The following is a 23,328-nucleotide window of genomic DNA, read 5'->3' on the forward strand; positions in this document are numbered from 1 at the left end:
CCAACCAATCTTGTGAAATATAAAAATGGTTTAAGAGACTAGTCTGGATGTACTTTATGGTTGACTGTCCAACCACCATACTGAAAAAGGTCTAAAAACTATCTAAACATTTCAGGTACGTCTGCTGTGTTATCTTGATCCACAGCGTTTGTTTCCTTGCATACCCAACATCTATTTTCATCCATCACTGAATGATGTGGCAAAAGAAAACAAGTGAGAAAAGCCCTTCACTTGCAAAAATGCTAAAAACACAATTTTATACCGTATGTTACACTATCTTACACATCCGTCTTCCTCGTCAACCGGTTTCGGTGGAAACCAACATTGATATCAACTTCATCAGGACGGTGAGCTCACCAGTGGATCACGAACCCCCTTATTTCTTGTTCTATTGCCAAATCAAACACTACAGCAAACCAACTTCATGCTGTCGATTGCACACACTCCATCAGGGACAAATAATAGAGACATACTATTTAGAATAAAAGCAACAACTATTGAGGCGCACGAGAAACACACTGTCTCAACTATATCATAAATTGAGACTTGCATTACCAGCTGTCTATAGGCTCACCATTATCATGCATCAGTCTGGCGTCATCTGATAATTGCAGTGCGGACTTTCCGGGAAAGCAACAGCTATTTCTTTGTTCTCTCCCCTTGCATATTGCCTATATAAAAACGAGATCGAGAGGTTTGCATACGTTAATGATGTTGGAATCCTTAAGCTGCAAAGTCCCATCTGCGCAAAGGAAAACATAGAGAGCGTGTTCCCTTACTGACTAAAATGCTGTGAGGAATCCTCTCTTTGTGACCCTCCCAAGCCTGTAGAGCAACACTGTTATTGTGCCGGCTTATGGCTGAACTGCTTCATGTAATGTGATCGCGCGGGGAATTGTCAAACATGTGGCAACCGCGTTGACCGGTTAGGTGAGTTTTTTCATCAGTATTATGTGCCTGGATGCTAACATACTATTTGATGAGTAATGCGTGGTGCTTCCATCTATAAAGCTGCTTACCTAGCAGCCAACACAATATGTCGAGGCATGCACCGGATAACGAAAATTGCTTATTTGCATCCGTAATTGTAATTGGTCATTTTTAACGTGCTTAATACTCAGAGGTTTCTAAGCGCGGACCTGGCGATTGAACCTGTGTTACTCCATGTTGTCTTGCTTCAAAGACGAGTGTGTTTCCCCTGAGATATCCTCCCGAGATGTAGCTCGAATGGTGATTATATCCTGCCAAAGATGTGGGATTATTTAAACCCAATTGGCAAACTCTAGGCATGCTTAAAGCACAGTGTTTCTAATGGATTACACCCTTGTTTGAAATACATGACAGCCTCTGAATGCTCCTCCGGCCATACCATTGGGGTTGTGCAGTCCTGCGCTTTTATTGCTATATCATAATAGTGGGCAACCTCTATTCCCTGTCTTCTGTACTACATGTAGGCCTATATCCATTTATTGAAATGAGGATATTGTTGTGAGCATACAGACTCTATAGGATGGAAAGATGTTGCCATGGGATACCTTCATTGAGACCCATGGTGTCAGCTATAAGCCTATATATCCTGCTTTGTTCTCTTAGCATCAGGAACCAATGAATATCGCCTCCTCGGGCAGGACATTTTACTTGCTCAATGATAGTCCACTTGAGATCATTCTCTGAATGAGACTTTTACATAAAGTACATGACTAGTGGAGCCGTTATCCTCCTGGTACGGATACACGACTTATGTTCCGCAATCCGTAGTTCATTTTTCTTGCTGTCATGCCCATGTATCTTAATCCACAAGGGCATGTGATGAAGTAAATCACATTCTGAGTATTGCAATTGGTAAATGATTTCTGCAACTATGGCGTCCTCCAACCAATATCTATTGATTGACTCTGAGATGGATGTGAACACACCGAACATGGCCCACAAGGTGCTTGACCCATGACGCGTGACAAAGACCATAAAGTTGTCTGAGATGGTGTTATTGTTGTGGTGCAGCCTGATGACTCCGCATTAGAAAATGACAGAGATCCTTACGTTTCTTTATTGCGAAACGTGGGTGAATAATTTTACATGTACCCACATTGAGCAGTGGCCAAAGCTGATTCATTTCCTTTTTTAGTTGGTTTACCAGAGGAGCATCACTTAAAACTGCTGTGATCATATTATCAGGGGTGTTAGTACGCTGCTGTTGTTGCAAGGTATTCTCGCGTAGTATATTACGTGCCCTTTTCTGGGCATTGTTCACAGTCTTCCTCAGGTATCCTCCCGCTAATAGTTTTTGACTAAGCTCTTTTGCCTGTAGCTGATATTCTTTTCAAGTAGAGCAGTTACTCTGGTACCGTAAGAACTATCTGTAGGGAAGATTCTCGCTCAGACTATGGGGATGGTAACTGTCAAATTGAAGCAATTAATTCCGAACGGTGGGTTTATGATACACTGTGGTCTGCAATTTCCCCTCTGCCACTGTCACTCACAATTCCAGAAACTGGAATGCCTCCCTACCTTTAGTCATGGTAAAGTGAAAATGTTCATTATGTGTATTGAGCCACTGCAAAAAGAGCTGTAATTCATTGCCTCTAATGATGATAAAAATATGATCGATATAGCGTTGCCATGTTTCTAGATTTTGGGCAAAGGGATTGTTGGCACATATACTGTCATCCTTAAAGGTACCTACATATAGACTAGCCAAATGGGGGCAAACGTAGCCCCCATTGCAGTGCCAGAGGCATGATAGAAAAATTGGTCCTCAATTAAGAAAATGTTTTTCGTCAGTGCAATTTCTGTAAACTGTAAAATCAGTTGAATAGGAACATCCGGTCATGGTGTGTATGTTTCCAAAATTCTTTAAATCACTACCAAAGTCTCCTGCTTCGGTATCCTGGTATATAACAATTCGATATCCAAGGTAGCCAGCCATTCTGTTTCAGAGTCGAAGGGTTTTTCATTTAGCAAATTCTACATAGCAGTAGTATCTTTGGTATCAGACCTGCATTTTGGTACTTCTTCTTTAAATAAATAATCAACAAACTTTGATAATGGCTCTAAAACTGAACCGATACCAGACACAATTGGTCTGCCCATGGGGGACTGATCCCCTTATGGATTTTTGGGAGTGCGTACATAACACGAGTGCGTGGGTAACTGGGTGTCAAAAACCCTGTTTCTTTGCATTGACCCAGCCCTTTGCCAAAGCCTCTTCAACAATAGGATTAATCAAATTTCATAGTGTTTGTGTAGGATCTATCGCTAAAGGGATGTAACTCTCCCTATCTTGTATTAAGTCTCGAATCATCTTGAGATAATCAACAGTGCCCACTACATCGACCCTCCACCCTTATCGACAGGTTTGATAGTTATGTTGCTGCTGTTAGACAGAGCCGTAAGTGCTGTTCTCTCTAATTTGCTGCAGTTGTCAAATTTTGGTTTCCAATGTTTCTCAAACCCTTTTAGTGATTTAAATAGGGTTTTTTCAAATGTTAGTGGTTCCGCTGTTACACTACTTGCTGGAGGATAGAATGTGGAGGGGTTGTGTAATCCCATGACATCTCTTCTGGATTTATCATCCTCACTTCCATAATACTGTTTAGTCGGATTTTCCTAATCAATTTTGACAATTCACTTCTAGTTGTAAAAGGATCATACTGTGCATTTGGCACAAATGAAAGGTTTTTTTTAAGTATGCATATTTCTATATCATTAAGCTCATAAGAAGACATATTCACTACTAGTAATTCTGTGGTGGCAAGCAGCCTCTCCCTCTACTCCGCGTGATTTGTGGGGAATTGGTCTGCCATCTGCCCCACCCCAACCCCTCTGTTGTAAAAAAGGGACAGTGAGATTGTGATTATTTATTCATTTGATTTATTGGACATTTGTATGGTGCCTATACTGAAGAAAGTGTTTCCAGGTGCCACAAGAAAAAGGGAAAAGGGGGGGACATTGGAAAAAACAACCAATAATGGTCCTACTAAGTCTTGTGACATTCGGCTCATGCAAGTGCAGTATCAAGAAGTGCAGGGGGGGACAGGTCAGGGAGAGGGATGGAATAGGGGAGGGAGATGGGAGAAGTGCTGGAGGGAAGGGGTCCAGGGAAGTGGGCAAGTGCCATGGGTCGACAGGTGGGATAGTGCTAGGGGAAGCAGGGGGTAGGGTAAGTGGGAGGGGGTAGAACAGCCTCAGGGGGCCAGTCAGGAAAGGGAACCCAAGGGAATGTGCTAGTAGGAAGGGGTCAGAAGAGGGGACTGGAAGAAAGGATGGCCTGACCCCAGAGTCTCATGAGGGCTAAAGGCAACCAGTCATAGCAGCAGAAGGAGACTAGCAGGGGAGAGAGAAGAGGGAGGAGAAAAAGAAAGTCTTGAGGAGCTTCCAGAACTTGAGTAGATCTGGCTCAAGACATAGAGGGCAGGGAGGCTGTTCCAGGCGGGAGGGTCTCCTGCTGAAGAGAAAGATCTACCCCCCACTCTCTGCTTGGAGAAACGTCTAATCTGTAGAGAGTTAGAGCTAGAAGGCTCTAGCTGGTGAGGTATTTGGGGAGAGGGAATTGAATGCAGCGAGGTCTCAGGCCCTTGAAAGCCTTTTGGTGGATGCAGAGGGTCTTGAATTTGATCCTTGCAACCACCGGGAGCCAGTGGAGAGAGTTTAGGGCTCGAGAGATGCAGTCTCTGGGCTTGAGGCCAAGGATACATCTCAAGGTCCTATTCTGTATTAGCTGGAGAGGGCGGAGTGTGTAGAGAGGCAGATTGAAGAAGAGGCTATTGCAGTAATCAAGCATTGAGAGAACCAGAGCTCTGGAGACATTGAGCTTCTGGGGGAAGGAAGGTGAGGAGCAGAAGAATGCCTCTGAAGAGGTGAAGCTGATAGTGGGCCTTCTTGGCAAGGTCAGCGATATGAGGTGAGAAGGTGAGAGACGAGTCAAAGATGATACCTACGTTTTTTGCCTCACACAAGGGTGAGGGAGAGGAACTAAGGAGGGCGGCCAAAGTGTAGACGAGAAGGAGGGACTAGGGGTCCTAATGAAAAGGATCTTCGTCTTGCTGGCATTAAGGCAGAGATCGGTAGCAGCACACCATGCCTGAATAGCAATCAGACAGTCTGGGATGATAGAGGAGGGAGAGGAGGAAGAGGAGGGAAGCTTAAATGAAAGCTGTGTGTCATCAGCGCAATATTGGAAGTGAGGAAAGAAGGTGGATATCAGGTGGGCAAGGGGGCAAGGTAGATGTCCAAAAGCCATGGCAAGAGGATAGAGCCCTGAGGGATGCTACAGGTCGAGAGAGAGGTAGAAGAGAGAAAGGGGCCCAGTTGAATTTGTGAGGGCCGATTCGAGAAGAAAGAGGTTAACCAATCCAGTGCCTGGTCTGTGATACCCAGGGTATCATGGAGCCGATTTATGAGGATGGAATGATTGACTGTGTAAAAGGCAGAGGACAGATAGAGGAGAATAAGGGCAAAAGGGGGAGTTAGGATCGAGATTAGAGAGCAGGCATCGCAGGTGTTCAGGAGAGCAGTTTCCATGCCTCTGGCTGCCCTGAAGGCAGACTGGTGGTCGTGAAGGCAACCAGCAGATTTTGTGTGCTGAATTAGTTGGGAGATGACCAACTTCTCCAGGAGTTTGCCCAAGAAGGGGTTAGTGGAGCTAGGGCTGTAGCCTGCCGGGCAGGAAGGGTCCACAGATGGGCCCATTTCTTGGAACAGATGGAGAGTTTGTATTGCCTTTGCAGCAGGCAGCAGGCCAGTTTGTCAGAGGATGTGCAAGAGGCCAGCCACTTCCGTTCGTCAACTTTGCACATGCATTTCATTGAGGCTAAATTGGAATCATATGAACTATTGCACTTGGAGGCTGGCTTCATGAGCAGGTAAGAGAGGTTACTGTTTTGCTTTACTAGACCTTGGAAATGCACACCTCGATCTGCAGTTCTCCCTGCACTTGCGTCCTGTTCTTGATTTGATGTACTGGCTCTGGTCTCCTCCTCTGAACTACTATTAGGGAAACTCAAAATTCCCGGGGTAGGGTATTTGCTATATCTTTTGGTATTTGGTTTTCTATATCCACCCCAATAATTATTCTTAGCCTGTTATTGTTGGTGTGATACTGTGTAGTAAGTATATGTTTTGTATGGGTAAATCCGCTCATGTGAAAAGGCAGAAATGTCTTCTTTCAATTTCTGGATTTTTTCATCAAATTAAAATCCTTAAACTCCTTAAAAGCAACATCCAATTCCTCCAACTTACTCTTAAAGCTCTCTAGAACCGCCTTAGCCTTCAATTCCTCCTGTTTCGGCAAGATTTGTTGTGCAAGTTCTTCAGAAACTTTGTTTGCTGTGTTATATTGACTGTAGCCAGTGGAAGGAATCAAATTGTTCAACATAGTTGCAGCTTGTTTTTGTTGGAAGGATGTTCCAGCAGCAAACAAAGCTTGGAATCCTCCCCTAGTTACAATCAATTAGATACTGATTTGATTTTAATTGCCCTAATGACCAAAATAATGATGTATCTTAGTGCAATAACCAGATGTCCGTTGATGTCCGTTGCACTCCTGTTTTAGACGATTGAGAATAAAACAGATTACCTTTGCCAACTTCCTGAGTCGGTGTTGTTATTTGTGTAAGAGTTAATCACCATCCCCATACATCTAATGATCTGCTAACTCATTTAAAAGCGCCTAACGGTTCACGTGGCAGCATGTCGAATGGTTAAAATCCCATCGATTAGTATTTCAGATGATCGAGCACCCTTCGCAATCTAGCCAGAAGATCGCAAGGTTTCCTGTGGAAAGCAACCAATATAAAATTATTGCAAGAATAATTGATACAGGTTGAATGGTTCCCTCTTTGACAAAATCCCCCCTGGTTTCCAGAGGTGCTTCGCGGACAGAAGGCGAAAGTGGTCGATTGGAGAGGGGAGCAGATACGGAATGCCTCGAGCTGAACGAGTGAATGGTGAGTAACCTGAGGAGAATGGCAAATTGTGGGGATGGGATTGTGGTAGTTTAGAAAAGTAATGGGATTGATTATGGAAGAAACGAAGAGCGTTTTAAAGTGTAAGATAAGAGCAGAGATAATGCCCAAGATTCCTAACTCAAGGAGTTTTTACAAGAAGTCATCTCATACCCCAATCGGGGTAAAATAGGCGGCGCATAAACAGATTTATGTTAGGAGATGATTTAAACTCTAGTGAGAGTATTTTAGTGGCGAGATAATGAAGATGAGTTAAATGTAAAAGAGTCAACTAGTCTGTCTGTGTGTTTTGTAATTGAAGAAAGGTGTGGAAGAGTAACAAGAATACGTTGTGTAAAGTTGAAGTAGAGATAAAAAGTTACTGCCTATTTTAAGGTCATTGCTGGCACCGACCAAGAAGTAGGTTGAGGCAATTGAGAAACAAAGGTTTTGAGCGGCGAGTGTTTGCGCACGCTCATTTTTTTAGTTTTTATAAACGTATCTGTGTAAAACACTGGTAAGTATTGTAAGTCAAATGAGACTCGTCACAATGGGAGATATTACTCCTCTGATGCACCTATGCAAGACTCCTTTGCCTAAGCTCAAAAGGTACGGTGCAGAGTGGGTAAAGGGCACAGCAGATAAAATTTTATGCCATGGCCGCAAGGGGGATCGCTGTCAAAAGCGGTATTGCAGCACATGACCACATACTTGCACGCTGCATACACAGGGAACAAATTGGAAATGAGGTTAGCTATTTTAGAGCTTTGGAAGTTGTACCAAGAGGAGAGAGAGGATTCACTGCCTGAGGAATGGATGCTTACTCAGTGTAAGGAGGAAGGTGTTGAGCCTTCTGCTCCCCTTTACTCGCCAGAAGTGAATGGCGAAAGTACAGAAGACTTTTGATTGTATCCGGTAAAGGAACTGAAAGCGGTGACAGGGTATAGTAACCCGAAATACAAACTGCCTGCTTATAGCAATGACGGTAGTCCAGAACAGAGCAAAAGAAAGGAGGAGATCTTTAAATCATGCAGAACAAGGAGGAGAAAAGTGAGGGATTGAATATGACAACAAACATAGAACGTGAGATTAAGAGATGCAAGGTAGAGAAGGATAAAGGTGACGAGGTAACGCTTGTACAGAACACATGGAGGGGAGTACAGATACTACTCAAACTCAAGGGGAAAAGTATCAAGGAAATCAGACAAGGGGAAGATCAAGACGAACAATATAGAAAAGCCAGAGAACGATAAAAGAGATTAAAAGAGGATGAACACAAGAGAAAGAGCAGACAGAGGCGAGAACAGATGTATCAGGAAAAACAACAAAGGAAGGAAGAAAGGGCAGAGGATCAAAGAAAGTATGACAACAGGCAGAGGGCAATTGAAGAACGAGATAGGCAAGATAGGAAAAGAGAAGAAGAGGAAGCACAGAAATTAAGGGATAAAAGGATGCAGAGATGAAGGGAAGAGGAAGAGCGTAGAGTGAATGAAAGAAGGGAGGAGAAAAGACAAGAAGAGGAAAGAGTTAGATGGGATGCAAGAAAGCAAAGAGAATTAGACGAAGAAGTGGAATGAAAAAGGAGACAGCTGGAATGCGATATTGATCGCATTCAGAAGGAGTTAATGGAACCAAGTCCAGTAATATCATGGGGCGATATAGATGAGTTCCTTCTGTCAAAGGAGGCAATGCCAGGGACATCTAGGGTAGCCCTGGAAGAGCATTTTGACATAGAGAGCATTGGGGATAGGATCAATAAGGCCTGTCAAGACTTAAGAGAAGATAGAAAATTGGGAAGCCAAGGAAAGGGAGATTGATCCCTGGTCTTCAAATCACGAAGTGAAGAAAGAGACCGGTTTAGTCTCGAGCATAGAGCTTTGTCTTTAGATAAGGGTGAAGGGGATGAGGGCCATACCAGTTGGGGGCTAGATATGTCAGACGAAGAGAGAGAAACCTTGCGTGGGGAGGAAGGAGGAAGTGCATGCCGTCCCGAGGGATGTTTGCAGACAGACAAGGAAATAGGAGGGTCTGATTTAGAGCAACCTAAGGATAGGACGCCAGATCCTGTAGCATATCCAGAGCATCCTAGAGGACGATCATACAGTGAGAATGAGAGCCACTGCCATATGTGAGCAGACTGAGGTCACTGCTAGGTAGAAAACAATCAGGAACCATTGTCACCACTATGGATAGACAGACAATGGGAGACGATTGCAGATTGGGATACATGCAGATCCCTTTGTTGGAGAAAGGAGACGCCAGACCGCAGTATATTCCATGGCCACAAATAGATAAGGATCATTTAAGATGCAAACTCCCTAGTTTAACGGCGGGTGTGGGAAAATTGATCTATGAATTATAGAAAATGACAGGGGGAAATTATCTGGCAATAGGGGACATCAAGGGCCTCCTAGCAGCCATTCTTGGGAAACGAGCTGATGACATTTGGACAAGAGCAGGCTATTCATGTGTCTCGGCACAGAACACAGTGCACAATGGAGCGCCATTTAAATTGTAGAGCAGATGTCTGGAGAGCTCTCAGGGTGCAGTATCCTGACACGTCAGATATGGGTGCAATTATGACACGTAAGATGAATGAAAATGAGGATCTGCTTGCTTATATTCTGGACATTCAGGAGTGCTGGACTCTTGAAACGTGTGAGCCATGGGGAAAAACAGTGGCAGTATTTTACCACATTTTATGTCAGGGGTTGCCTGAGCAGGTACAGAGGCAGCTCAAGAAACTAGTGGGAATGGAAGCAAAGCCATGGGCAGAGATACAGTTGACTATAGTACATCACTGTCGGCTGTTACAGGAGAAAAACAGGAAGAAGGAAGATGCTAGAAAACTGATGAAGCCAAGTTAGTTCAGAAGAAATTGTCAAAATATGCCATAGAAGGGGCAGTATTGACAAGTGGAGAAGGACTGGGAATACAGCAAGCAGTGGGTACATCACAGGCGAATAATCAGTGCCAGATGGGCCAAGGAGGGAATGGATTTGTGCCACGAGGCATAGGAATGGGATATAGAGGAAGTGGTGGTTTTTCAGAATAATCAGAGCAGGTTTCAGAATATGCAGAATGATAATCAGAATATGCAAGGAGGATTAAATCAAGGGGGATAAGTCAGAAGGGCTCCTCTGGTATGTTGGACATGTGGGATGACAGGGCACATTGCGCGTGTATGCGGGAATCAAGGGTATGTACAGAATGAGCAATTCTCAAGAGGGGGGACAGCTTATCATCCAGCATATAGCTCACAAGCTAGGGATGGGTTCACCCAAGACCAGACAGTGTACCAAGCACAAGCGTCGCAAATGCAACAGGCACTGCAGCCACAGCAAGCACCATTGAATCCACAGCAAGGGCCGTCACAGCATGCACCCATGCAGATACAGCAGAATGCCAACACGGGACAATTATTGACACCTAGAATAGCGGGTGCCACTGTGGTGGGAGGAAGTCCTTTCACAGGTACAGGGGTATGTATCCACAATAGGACAGCTCACAGGGTGACTTGATGTGTTCAGTACTATCAGTGACACCAGACACCCAAGAGGAACCAAGGGTCGATCTGACGATAGGAGGCAAATCTTTTTCTTTTTTAGTAGACACTGGTGCAACTCGCTCATGTATACAAGAGGGAAAATACCCAATGTCAGGATTTGCCATGAATGCTGGAGATACGAGGCGAGTTCCTTTTACTGATGATTTACCAGTCTCCAAAGGAGAGTGTGAAATATTTGTTCCATTATTGTATTCACGGCAGACACCAGTTAATATTTTAGGACGAGATTTAATGACAAAGCTTAACATGCCGATTTCTTTTACTGATGAAGGCATAGTGTGCTCTACTCCAAGGATAGATTATATGAATGTGGGTGAATTTATATTGGCATTTACAGGGCAAATGGCTCTGCGAGGAATGCCATTGGAACAAGACGTTTTTCTGTATGGGTACAAATTCTGTTGACATGGCTACCCGGCTTAGTGGGAAAGATTATGAGAATACGTGATGAATTCTTGTTCAGGCCACAGATAAATATGGACGAAGAGAAGGGACAGACTATTCCCCTAGAGTTAAATGCAGCCATAGTACAAGGGGAATTTGCAATGCTCGAAGGAACAGATGACGAGGGCAGGCCATGGAGAACAGTGATTGCCATTGGGGAAGGGTGTATACTCACTGAAGTCACTGACAATTACACGTTTCGAGATGATCCAACAGATGATGAACTAATATTTGAGATGAGTATTACATACTGGATTAGGACAGAGAAAAGAGAGATCCCACAGCAAATGGCGATAGTGCGGCAGTGTCCAACATTTATTTATGAGGACTTGGAGAAGGTGCCAAGTGCTTTATGGACTGCAGGCCCCTATGGCGTAGGCCTATTGAAGGGGATAGGGGAGGTTAAGATAAAGTTGAAACCAGGAGCAATTTTACCTCTAGCAAGACAGTACCCCATGTCTCGAGAGGTTTATGAAGGGATTTTTAAGACTATTTCAGCACTGATGGAACAAGGTATTCTGGTACCGTCAGAATCATTGAGTAATACAGAGGTGTATCCAATTAAAAAATCAAAGGGAGAGTCGTGGAGATTCATACAAGATATGATACTGATTAACCAGATTGTAGAGGCAGTTTCCTTTAGTTCCTAATCCAGCGATGATACTATGCAGTATCCAAGTGGAAGCGCAATATTTTACGGTGATTGATTTGAAAAATGTGTTTTTCTCAATCCCGTTGCACAAGGACTCACAAGACTTGACTTCCTTTTCATTTTGCCGAATTCAACTGAAACATACCCATTTGCCTCAATAGTACTGTGAGGCCCTGTCGATCTTTGATAGGGTCCTTCAAATGGACCTAAGCAATATTGATTTGAAGAGCATTGTGATACAGTACGTAGATGACATTCTGATTTGAAGCACTACAGAAGACGAGTGCAGGCAAGACCCGATCCAGTTAATGACTGTCCTAACAGACAAGGGATACAAGGTAGTTAAAGAGAAGTTACAGTAATGTCAAGAAGAAGTGTTGTACATAGGCCAAGTGATCTCACATGAGGGAAAAAAGCCACACCTGAAAGAGCTAAGGCGATCATGAAAACAGCAAAACCGCACACAGTGAAGAAAATGCAGCAGTTTTTGGGACTATGCAATTATGTTAGAGCATGGGTGTTTGATTATAGCTCATACACATGACCCCTTTTGCAAGCTCTAAAAGAAGCACAGGTAAACAATGCAAAATAGACTGGACTGAGGAAATGGAGGTAGCGTTTGAAGAAATTTGTACAGCTCCCGTTTTAGGAATTCCCAATTATGCTGAGGAGTTCTTTTTATTTTCACACACGAATGGGATAGTCATGAGAGCAGTGCTTACACAGAGGACTACAATAGGGTATAAGCCAATGGCATATTATAGTGGGATTCTAGATCCAGTTATGAAGGGACACTTTCCGGGCAAGCAGTCGCTGGCAGCGGCCGGGTTCGCAATTGAGAAGTCTACCAGTATTGTAATGGGGTGTCCTATGACACTTTTTGTGGAGCATGCCTTGTTTGCTATTTTGGAGAAACCTAAGGGTACATTGACATCTCAGAGAGTTTCTGCGTATGGGGTGATTATATTGAATCCAGCGATTAAAATAGTCAAATGTAGAATAGTGAACCCTGCCACCTTTGTAGCTGAGCCTATGGCAGAAGGTGAGCATGTGCATGATTGCGCGAACTACGAGGAGTTTTACGATGACATCCTGCACGTAAAGGAAAATGTGCTAACAGGGGGGGAGATTCTCTTTATTGATGCTTCTTCAAAAATTGATCAAACTAGTGGAGAAAGGCATTCTGGTGCAGCAGTAGTGAGACATAGAGCAAACGGCGAATTTTAGGTTGTAGCAAGTGCAAGACTACCCTCTCACTTTTCAGTGCAAGTGGCAGAAATGGTAGCGCTTGTTGTCACTCTCATAAATCATGCAGGGCAGGAAGTGACGGTATACAATGACTCCATCTATGTGACGTCAACCGTGCATGCAGGGCTAGCACGTTGGAAAAGGAGAGGCTTCCTCCGAGGGGATGGCACTTCAGTGCAACATGCAGCGTTATTGGACAGGCTTATTAAGTCACTACAATTCCCAGTAGCCATACCGATAGTTAAATGCGCAGCACATACTAAGCGAACTGACTTTATTTCTCGCAGGAATGTAGCCATGGATGTAGAGGCCAAAAGGGTTGCATATTCGCCTGATATTTCAAGTTTTGATACTCCATATGTAAAGGAGAAAGTAGTCATGATTAGGGTAGTAAATATAGGGTTTAATCATTTACCAAGAACACAGTTGATGGAAATTCAGGGCAGTGCACAAAGGAAGAGCAGGATTTATTGAAACGAAGGGGGTGTTCTTTATCCCGCTCGGCAGCATTATGGTGACAAAATAGCACTGGAAATTCAGTGATGCCAGTAGCATTGTTAAGGGTAGCGCTTGAACAGCTGCACTACCCTGCACCTGTAACTAGGGAATGCCTCGCAGTAACTATTGCAGAGGACTGGTTTGTACCGAACCTGTTAGAACACTGCATTTTATGTAGTAAATGTTATTGTATCTCAACATTTTATCGCTGGGCATACACTGCAAATGATTAAAGGAGTGATTCCTCAACCGAATGGTCCTTTTCAGCATTTACATATTGACTATGTTGATATGCTGCAAGTATGTAATGGATATAGGTATATGATAGTGTTGGTGTGTCCCTTCTCCAGGTGGGCAAAGCAGGTCCTTGTACACACCCTGATGCCACTTGTGCAGTGAAGTTTTTAGTACGAGAAGTCTTTCCAAGATAGGGAGTGTGGGCGAGGTTCTGAGATCCAATAATGTGCCCCATTTTGTTAAAGAAATGTTTGAACAGATTAGCCTATTGCTGAATATTAAGCACAAGTTTTCTTTTGCTTTTCACCTGCAAGTGAACAGGATATGTGAGAGACTCAAAGGTTTCTTTAAAAAGAGGATCTCAAAGCTCAAACTGACACTGAAGAGCGGATGGCTATATTGCCTACCACTAGCCTTATATGCATTAAGTTATCAGGCTGGGTCGGACCACCACCTCACACCCCTTGAGTTACTGTCAGGGAGGCGAAAGAGAACGCCTTTGTCTCCTCCATCGAGGAGCAGAAGTGATTCCCAGAAGACTGCAGAATTATTAGGAAATGAGTTATGTGCGTACTTGACATGTATGACCGCTAGTATCTCTGTCATTTCAGATTAACTCAAGCGCCAGAGGGTCGGTCTCAGGACACAGATGAAGACCTTTCAGCAACCGGAATTTCTGAACTACTACCTGTACCTACACAATTTTCTGGAGACACAATATTGATTCGGAACTTTACCAGAAAGTGGTATGAGCCACGCTTTGTTAGTCCTTATATCATGTAAAACGTTACTCCCTCAGCAGTGAAAATCCAAGGGAGACGTGCTTGGATCCCTCTGAAGAACGTCAAATTTCACACTGTCAGAGCATCGCACCCCATGCAATCGATTCAGAAGCAAGACAAGAAGAAGAGGTTCAGCACGTTCAGACCGGATCAATGATGAGGAAGAAGGACATTAAGGTTGCTGATTAAATAAATGAAAGTGTGCATTTGGACTGTGGCTCGCCCATGAAACTCATTATAGATATTATAGCCGGAGTGCAAACTCAGTTCTTGAGCCACAGGAATCTTTGAAAAATGATCTTTAGGAAGTTGTTGACATGTTGTGGATATGTTCGAGCGACAACATCTGATAAGAGATTCCAAGCGTGAACAATACGCTGATTCTTTTCATACAACGCAATTGTTTGGTTGAATATATGGTTCTGAAAAACGACAATGCCCACAGGCTCCTTCTCGCTGTTTTGGGCGTAGTGTCAACATATCGACTTTTCTGCATGATCCTAAAAATGGCCCTGTGATAAGGAGGCTGCTTGTGGCGGTAGTTGAACAGATCCTGCAGTTACCTGATTTACAAGAAATGCCTGATTAAAAAGTTTTTTTCCTTTCTTAAGAGCAGTATACAGGCACAATGAGGAACGTTGAAAATGGTATAGTTTCTGAAAGTGAGCAAGCCCAAGGACGTTCAGAGAATCACAAATGGTGGGGGTTAATGTATTGGTGTATAATATATGCATGCTCAGCATTTATTCTTGTTTTCCTGTTTCTTTTGATCCATACTGTTTACTTCATTGGTCCAAGCAAAGTAGAAGTCCCCTTGATTCTGCCCACTCCGGTGACTCACATAGAATTGTCAATTACTGAAAGGCCAAGACCTTTTGCAATTTTCCCCACTTCAGTCACTCGTGTAGGGTTACATATTGCTGAGACAAATGTTCCTATGGTTCTCCCTCAAGGGAGTACTGTTACTGACTGATATGCTTCTTGACTATTATGCAAGTACTTACTTTGCACAAGGGAGACACAGGAGAAGCACAAGGGAAGATGATAATGAATTCAATAATTATCTAGACAGCACAGCTCACTTGGGTAATAACACGTGGTATCAACAGATGAAAAAGGTGGGAGAGAGAACATCCAAAGAGAGTTGCTATGTTTGTGCTCTCATACCTTATGCCATGGGGACTTCTAAGATATTCATAGCTATAGAAGTAGCAGTCCAGAAAGCTCATTGCCTGACACACCTTGCACTCTGCCAGACGAGAGATCAGTTCCAGGGTCAAACAGCATCCTTGGTATGAGTGACTGAGAAGACATCTCCAAGAGAAGATGACTGTGTGCAAGATTTAAAGACAAGAGAGAAATCAGAGACAAGGAATCGAGTGATAAGATAATAACAGCCTGGAATGAATGGAGCAACAATCAGAAGAGAAGAAAACAAAATGCTGAATTATCAAGGAAAGAACCCTTAAGAGGTACGAAGATTCCAGGAAAGAAGTCAGCTGCAAATCAAGGGATCGATGCTGACTCCAGAAGGATGGGAGGAAGGACTGATCATTTGTAAAGCATCACCACTAACAGGATATTATGAGCCAGTCATAGATGCTGCAGAGAATGAATGCAAGCATCATTGGCCGAAGATTGTGAAGCTGCTGACATGGGTCGATGATAAAGGAGGACCTTTGCAGATAGTACCTCTAGCTAGCGCATCCTTGTGTTTCAGAAACAATGGCACAAGAAAGGTCAGAATGAATCAGTAGTGTGGCCAAATTTTCAATGTACCAGGTATGAAGAATGGAACAGTAGCGTTAATGGATCACTACTGGGCCTGTGGATCCAGACCTTATATGAAGTTGCCCAAAGATTGGGGAGGGCTGTGTTCCATAGTACTAATTCATTTTCCAGCATTAGTGATTCCAAAGAGTGACCTGAACATTCGAGAGTTTCAAAAATCAGATGCTCATATGAGGAAAAGAAAATCATTTGGTTTTCTCAATCAGACAAGAAGAGAGAATTAATGTTCAGCTAAATCAATAGAAGCCTTTTACGCTATTCCGTATGAACACTGATTGTTCAGTCAGACTGCTGCAGTATTCACAACTACCATTATGCCATGGATCCAGACAATGGCCAATGCTAAATGGCTATAGATTACCAGATGGGAACTCCTGCAGATGATTAACACTACTATAAAGGGATTCGATGCTATCAAGGAAGAATTGAAAGCCATAAGACTGATGATGCTCCAGAATAGGTATGTCCTAAACATGATTACTTGAATGGATGGAGGTGTTTGTGCCAAAATCGGAGAATCATGTTGCACATTGATACCTTCTCACGATGAGGAAAATGTGAACTTGACAGAGGCCATAACGTTGCTAACGATCTTGCACATCAAGAAAATGATAAAGAAGATATTGCAGATGACAGCTGGTTTGCATCGATCTACTCATGGGTTCCACAATGTAGGGTGAATATCTTCAAGTTTTTTGGAGTGCTAATGGTGATGACCATGTTTGGATTCTGTGTGATCAGGATAATAATCACACAGTGTAAGAAGACAGCAAAGAAAGCAGTAGGAATCAAGGTCATTATTGATGTTAAGTCTGGGTTCAGACCCAAGGAGCTGACAGATGAAGAAATCAGAAAATATATACAAGCAATCATTCTAGCCCCTGAGGGAATGAAGTTCCTGTATCCGAGGAACCACAAGAAGTATGTGGGACAATGGATTTACTGCAGCCCAAATTGAAAATGTAGTCATATTCCCTGGAGTGTTGATGACCATATAAAATCAGCAGGATCTCTGAAAGAACTAATGGAGATATGGGGGGTCATTAGAAGGTTGGTGGTAAGGGATGGCGCCTGTAATGGTGCCGGAGCCGTCAACTCCTTACCGCCCCATTACGAGTCTGCGTGCGTGACCCGCAAAGGGCACCTAGTAAAACCAGGTGCTCTTATCGGGTCCCGCTAGCAGACCAGGGAGCTAACAACGGGCCCGTTATTAACAGGCCCATTGTTAGCTCCCTCCCCATTCCCATTGAGCCCTATGGGGGCTCAAAAGTGAATGGGGATGTACTGGGTCCGGTTTCCTCGAATTAGGAATTACCGGGTCCTCCAAGGTTGGAATTGCCCGCTAATTCCTCATTTAAGGAACCTGGACCCGGTACCCGGTAAGAGGGTAACCATGCCGCAAACTGCGGCATGGTTACCTCCAAGATCGGTTACCTCCACGATACCTCCAAGATCGTAATGACCCCCATGGACTCCAAAGAAGCACTTTTTCAGATGAGGATGTCTAGATGTGAAGACTAATGGGAGAGTGGTCGATGAATTAACCAGAGGGGGGAGTGCAGAGGAGGAGCCAAATGCCTCTACCAGAAGTTCTGCCCTTATTCGGCCTATATGTTGGAAGCCTGAAATTGCGACATGCGCAATGCCGATAATGATACCTGTACCACGAAAGATCTTCGATGTGAGGTATCCATTGAGAAAGCCCTATAAAATGTATCCGCAGAGAGATGAGGGTCTCCTGAGAGCGAGTCCAGAAGAAGTGGGAAGATGTGAACGAGAGAGGCTGGTGACGTCACAAGAAATGATAGCGACGCACTGAGAATGATGACTCGAGAAGAGAAAGTACAAACCTTATGGAATCAGATGACTAAATAAAGAATGGAGTAACTTTTCATGTGCGGAATGAAGATGGCACATTCGAAGAACACTGAAGAAAATATACGTCGCTTTATAACTGTACAGATGCTGCAACGCAAGAAGACAAAGTAATCATGAAGGCTGGCTATACGTAGTGAAAAGACTGCAGGCGGTGCCGAAAATATATATATACGTGTATAGGATCTGGATATTCGCTGTCAAATCTTTAGTAAGTCAGGACCCATGTAAGAGAAGGGCTGAAAGTGTGGCAAAGCAGAGAAAACAGCAGAAAATTGAGGAAGGATCGAAAAGGCTGTCTGGCCCCGTGTCAAGCGCTGGGGCAGCCAAGAACTGGTTATCTATTCAAGAAGATGCAAAGAACGTGAGAAGCAATGCAAGCTCTTGCTAAGGTGCAATGGAAAGACACTAAGTGACAAGTTTTATTTAATATAATGAAATGCGAAGAAGTAGCTCAAACACGATCTCCTGTCACATGGGGTAGACGGAAATAGAACATAGGCAAGCAGCATAGAGACTTGAATATAAGAATGTGCTCACACTTCCTTCAATTCTCAGGAGCAGTGATACTTTGCAAGGCCAAGTTCAAAGACAATTCAAATGGCAGACGGCATGAGTGATGATGGATGGTTGGTTAATTGGACGGGGAGACATGGTCAAATCCACCCACCAGCACCTGGGGTACCAGCTTGCATGCTGCTAGCGAGTCAAATGTTCCAGAAGGGTACAAGTGTGCCAACCAATTATAGAGGGCCATGTATTGCAGAGCCCTATAGTTTGAAAGCCAATGGGGTGTATTGTATCTAACAAATATTGAGGATGACTTGCACAAGGGGTGGGCATAAATTGTCCACCTGACTATAGAGACCCAATCACAATCCAATCCCCTATAGAAAGTATACTTGGATGCTCCCCCGTAGACCAACCACAATCCTAAATTATTAGTTTGCCACGTAGTATGACATCATGTATGACGAGATTTTGCTATAAAAGTGTTCTTTTTCTGTGATGCGTTGAGATTATGCTGTGAGACGTCTGTTGATGTCCGGTGTACTCCCTGTTTTAGACAATTGAAAATAAAACAGATTACCTTTGCCAACTTCCTGAGTCGGTCTTGTTATTAGTGTAAGAGTTATTCTGCATCCTCATCCATCTAATAATGCGCTACCTCATTCAAAAGGGCCTAACGGTTCACCTGCCTCTTTTTCCAGGGTGGGTTGGGTGGGAAACCGGAATAAGTTCTGCTCCTTTTCCAGAAAGCTTTACCCGAACGGGGTGTGCTTTCTTTCTGCAGTGAGTGCTACCTTCATGGTAGCCCTTTTCATTCCTCCCCTTTCATTTGTTCTGCTACTGGGGGCCGGCCCCATGATTACCTCTTTCGCACCTTTACTTTTGTTATCCCCTGGCCACCTGTTTGTTGCCATTGCAATTTTGTGGTGACGGCGCCTTGCGGCCACCCTTCCCCTGCACGAGCCTCTCTGCATCTGCCCTACACCTAACCCCCTGGCCCTCTATTGTCCTGCCACTATGGGACGGTCTGGGGCCTGTGGCATAGGCTAAGGAGCATAGGCACCTGTGCTCTCCTTCATACCCCTAACTAGGAACAAAACACTACATAGCATTATGTGTGGAAAATAATGTTGGGGCCAAAGTCATTTAATATTATTTACAGCAATAATAACCACAAGATAAAAAAAACATGTTTGCTTTTGGAAACAGTGTGTCTAAGGTGAGTGGTGCCTTGCTTCTTTCGGCAAGTCCTTTTCTTTGCGTACCTGCAAGCTGGACACTTGCCTCTATTTTTGGCTGGTTACTTTTTCTCAGCGCAATTGGCATCCTCTCCTTAGACACATCCCGCCACACCTGAGTGAATGACCCGGCCGTTCAGGTTTAACCAAAAGTACCCCTATCTGCACCACCTATTCTCCAGAGCTCTAAAGATGCTATCAGTGAACACCTCTATCCCCTTCTGCGACAGGTGCACCCCATTGTGGTGAAACAAATCAGGATTCATCTGGGACAGGCCGTGCCTTATGAAGTGCAGACCCGTGTTCCTGCAGAATTTCTCCAGGGCGTTGTTCAACTTCCTCCTGGATGTTTCTACAGCCTTTCTGCAAACTGCGCCATACCATACCTTCCTGGGTACTATTTCTGACATATAAATGTTGGTCACCCTCCAACAGTGCACTATGTTATTTAATGACTCATAAATGTCTCTCTGCAATTAAACCCTTCCCATCTGTACTAGGTTGTTGCCCCCAGGTGTATTACCAGATACTCCGGTGGGTCTCTAAAGCCAATAAACTCTGACAGCCTTTCATGAATGTCCTCCCAATGCATCCCTGGCGTCCCCAACAGGATGTGATTGTTCTCGGGAAGTGTAAACCTTGTTTCGCATCCTCTATCCATCGCCCTGCCCGGTCACAAATGAGTGGCCCACTATCCATGCCAATATGTATGGGCCATCATCTGTGGAATGAAGAGGGGAACGTGTAATTACTATATGAGTTCCTCTCTTACATATTTCTTAAAACAGTTGGGTCTCCAGCCCCCGATTCTCTTGACCCCTCTTGCTCCCAAACCCCCGGCCCATGCTGAGGTTCCTGCCCCTATTCTAAATGAGTGGGTACCACCCCACTTTGCCAATTGCTTTCTTTAACACCGCCTGGAACTGGTACCTGCTGAGGGCTGTCCCGTCCTTGTGTATCAGCAGTTGTTCCCCCCTGTGTAGGTCGTTTTGTGTATCAGCAGTTGCCCCCCCGTGTAGGTCGTTTTTCTAAAAAGGCCTGTGTGAAGCATCTGGGACAGTGGTCCTTCTCTTTGATGCACCCTAACTCTATTGCCCTACCTTTACCCATTTGGTCGGTTTTGAGATTTCTCCCACTGATGTGTTCCTTGCCACTAGCTCCCCAATTCTAAGCGCCTGAAGTATGCTAATGCGAATGGCGCCCTGAAAAGTGCTGTTTCAAATGCACTTGAGCATGGGTCCTCGAGCGCTGTTAACAGGCAAACTAGCTTCCTGAAGTTCAGGGGCCTCCTGGTGTCTGGTGTATTCCCTTCTACTTTGGCCCACCCCTTCTTTACGTATCTTATCAATGGGCTGTCAGTTGGATCTGACCCCCGGGCTACCTTAATAGCATATGCTACCACCACTAGATGAACTGAGGTCCAACTTTTCCTTCTGCCCTGTGTAAATGCCACTTCCAGGAATCTGCACATATCGCCCACTGTTATTTCAATCCCGTTGTGTTTTTGAATCACCCTCATACATCCAGCAAATATTTCTCATATTGCTTATCTGTTTTCTGGGCCAAAGCGTTTTTAGCGAGGTCCCTTATGACCCACCTATGACCCACTTATGTAGGGAGGAAGCCCGGTATACAATTGACTAAGGGGGTTAGCAATGTATACTTTGTCTGTGTCCGGGAGGACAATAATCCAAATATATAAAGAGAGACAAAGCTATAGTGTAGATGCCAGAAATACAGAACAACAAGGATAGGTGTGCTCTGACAAGGGGACCAGTCACAGTTAAAAAATAAGTATAAAGTTTTAATAGTAAATTACAAAGGTAAAAACAACCAATTAAATATTGTGGTTCGCAGTACAAAACTTGAGATATACGATCAAAGACAAACTAGAACAGGGGTTACGTGACAAGCTGGATAGCTAGTTAAAAACACTGTATCAACATGAACACAAATGGGTACATATAAGGCAAATAGTGTAGTACCCATCTTCAATTAGGATCAATGTGTCAAAAATGTGTAACTCTGGTTATCATACAGAGTGATATCTCGACATGTTTCTGTTCCTTAAGGTAAGTATGGAACATTCATCAGGAGGTACAGTTGTGACAATGTAACAAAGTTACAATTGGAGGGCAACATTTAACAGTGAAAATTTCATAGCATCTGTAAAGTAAAAAAACAAAAAGGCAGAGAGTCAGCTCATAAGTAGCAAATTATATCAGAAAGTTTCAAAATTCATGAACAGTGGCATCACAAAAAAGAGGGGACAAGTACCTCAATTGATGCCTGTGGGTGCTCTCTACTGAAAGATAGTAGGAGGTAGAAGACCACTGGGTCAATCCTACAAAAGATAAAAGTATCTATTTAAGCGCCATAGGTATCTTAAAAGAACCCGAAGATGTACCAACAACATAGCAAGTGGAGAGACAGACATGCAGACGAAGTACTCTGCATGGTAGGAGTCAAAAAGACACTATCTAACTGTGGAACTTGAGGTGGCCTGTGAGGGTGAGGCAGCAAACGTGCTGGTGACCCCAGAAGAACTACACCAGGGACAGCGTGCAGCGATAAACCTCTCAAGGGTAACATCAGCCCCGATGGCAGATGGAGGGGAAGGCATGGGATAGCAGAATGGTGGGAGGCCCGTGTCTAACGGTGGGGGGAGAGAGTGAAAGTGTGTGTATAGCGGTCACTAAATATCACCCCAACCAAAATGCCAACCTCACCCAGCGACGAGTCGCCGTGGGATGCACTCAACACATTCATACCTGCGGTTTGCCCTGCCTCAGAAGGTCCAGAGGTATAGCTGGCACGGCGGATCAAATCGATGGGTAACTTTCGTATAGCCCTACAAGGAGAAATAGAGTAAGGCCGGTCAAATAGTACCTGGCCATTCATCAATATTCAGAAAGTACCGTGATCGCGTGCGTTTAGAAAAGCTGCTTACCCAGTGCTGAAAGAGTCCGTAGGGGGAAGACCTATGACCCACCTGGCCTCCATCGCAGGCCTTTCTTGGCCTTTCTTTGGTCTTTTTTCCTTTGCCCTGTCCGTCCTTGGGTTACGCTCTCTTTTTCCTGTAATTCCAGTAGTGGTGCCCATGCCTCCCTCGTCGTAGACATCCTTTGTTCCTCTGCATCTGGCCTCAGTTTCCTGAAAGCCCCCCCACTGTGAACAAGACAGGGCATCAGCGACATCGTTTACCTTGCCGCCGATGTGCCTGTCTTTTAAACATATATTATTCTCAATGCTTTTAGTGTAATAGCCCTCAACAGCTCCAGCACCAGCAGGCAGGATGCGCTTCCTTTGCTCAAGACCTGCACCACTGCCATGTTGTTGGACCACACTGCTACCTCCTTGTTACTCAGCTCGATACACCATGTGCATACCGACACCCATATTTGGAAAATCTCCAGTAGCGTGATGGGCCCATTCCAGGGCATGCTATGTCTCTGGCCATTCCTCTGCACACCATTTAATCCCCAAAACTGTGCCAAAACCACATGCACCTACGACGGCCGTAAACAGCACTCTTTTTTCTTCC

This window comes from Ambystoma mexicanum, chromosome 7q (genome assembly GCF_040938575.1).
Source record: "Ambystoma mexicanum isolate Mex_15411 chromosome 7q, UKY_AmexF1_1, whole genome shotgun sequence".
In the NCBI taxonomy this organism is placed as follows: Eukaryota; Metazoa; Chordata; class Amphibia; order Caudata; family Ambystomatidae; genus Ambystoma; species Ambystoma mexicanum.